A 2,274-nucleotide genomic window follows, 5' to 3' on the forward strand; every position below is an offset into this window, starting at 1 on the left:
TAAAAGTTTACGAGTGCAACGACCGAGAGGATGCGCTGTTAAGTATTTTTACGATCCGCAAGCGCGCGGCGTTTAAGTCACGCCTACTATTCTCATTTCGCAACCGGCCGACGGCGGCGACGAATGCTCGTTCGGGAGCGCCGTTTATTTGTCTATGAACGTTCGACCAGTACGATTCGTATAATTATAAAATTCATTACACGCAAATGCCACCGTTTTATTTTCAATACCCGCGCGTACCTATGAACTACCGATTATAAATTATAATACTGCTTACCTAAATTTATTTCCCAATATATAGATCGTAGAAACTGTATTGTAACATAACTTGATTTGTAGTTATTGAATTATTACTTATTTAAATATAATACATTTAGTAAAATCTAATAAATGGTGAATAAAATAAATACAGCGCAATTAAATTAATATTTATTTTCCGTGATTTATCTTTTACGTTCAACTGTTAATGTTATATTAAAGTATGATAATAATAGTAATTACAAGTATTTTTTAAATTAACAATATGTTGGTAGTAGGTATACCTAATATAGTAATATAATATTTACTCGTAATTTTATTTATAATAATAATAATACTCTAAAATCTTTATTTATAATTCTGTAATTTTTGGAGGTCTGGTAAATTCGCTGCCTAACAATAACTAATTTAAAATGTATAGTTGTATTATGTAATGTTAACAAATTGTAACATACATTTAGCAAACAATTATTTATACAAACAACGGTTTGTTTAAAATTAGTATACAAACAACTATATAAGTATTACACAATTAAATAAATTACAGTTTATCAAATGTATAAAATCAATCAATCGATTTAGTATGTGACCTATTATTTATCACCGTATTTTTATTTAAAAATAAATCAAATATACGTATACATTTATTATGTCGGATATCATCAAACAATGTTTAAAAACTGGATTGACTATTTCATTTTCGGATACCAAACTAAAACTAAAATATAGTATTTAAAACATCATTATAATCACGATTTATTAATTTAAATAAAATGAGCAAATTCAATGTTTTAATTTATCTACTATACATACATATAATGTTAGTTTAACACTATTAGATCATAAATGAAACTAATATACATTTTTATTTTTTGTTAATTTGGTGTTTAATGTGGTCAGGCTCTCTAATATCACTTGTCAAAAATCGTTTTCCATATAGTGGATCGACAATTTCTGGCAGTAAACATTCTAAATAAAATCTGAAATGGTTATATTTTTTAGTTTGAATTATTTCCACTAAATAAAATGTTAAAGAAATTTCTTACAGTTTTAATTTGTCGGCCATATTAGTTCTCCAAAATACGTCATTATACCTAATTATTTGAGTGTTTGTCCAATTCGGAGTGTATATCACAAAATAACAAAACTCCCGATTTGTAATTCGTAATTGACCTATAATTTGATAATAATACTTATGGTCTTTTTTAAGAGTTACTTTTCCGTTTTCTATACTGCAGTATTGTAACTGATTTTGAACAATATTATAAATTTATAAATTTAGTAACGTATGAAACATTTTTTAGAATTAATATTTAATTTCACGTATACACATACACAATAAATAATAATATATGTAATATTAATTACCATTTTCATTTCTACCGCTTCAACTGCATTTAAAGTGTCTTTTGCTGCAAATGGACATTTAATTTCTAATATAGAATTTTCACCGACCAATCCATCTGAAGAACAAATATATTGCATACAAATTATTAGTTTAAAATTATTAAATACACAGTTACCAGGAGTTGCGGCTAAATAAGAGAATTCCTTGTCACAAAATAGTCCACATATTTGCACATGCACATTATAAAGAGTTTCAAAGTGAGCTCGTGCTAAAGGTTCCATTTGAATGCCATAAGTCGTTTGTTTACACGTTGTGTTTGGTCTGTACAATAAGTTGTATACTTTTTTTCGACAACTTGTATTTTTTCTCATCTTGCATATCTCATCAAAATTTGATGCTGTAAGCCTTTTTTTTCTTTCATTGTGCCAATCATTACTTAGACTTTGTTCTCTAGTTATATATTCTAAGTCTTCTCTATCGACTTCTTCTAATTGCTTTAAATAATTGTTTTTCTTCTTCTTTAAATCGTTGTCACTAATTAATCCATCTAATGGTTCAGCGAGCCCATAATCTGCGTCTGGACCACTATACTTTGTCATTGGCTTTTTCCGTTTTCCACCTTCAAAAAAAAGTTTTCTTCTTCTCATAACAGTGTTTTTCCGTATTCT

This window comes from Acyrthosiphon pisum, unplaced genomic scaffold (assembly GCF_005508785.2).
Source record: "Acyrthosiphon pisum isolate AL4f unplaced genomic scaffold, pea_aphid_22Mar2018_4r6ur Scaffold_21417;HRSCAF=23935, whole genome shotgun sequence".
Lineage (NCBI taxonomy): Eukaryota > Metazoa > Arthropoda > Insecta > Hemiptera > Aphididae > Acyrthosiphon > Acyrthosiphon pisum.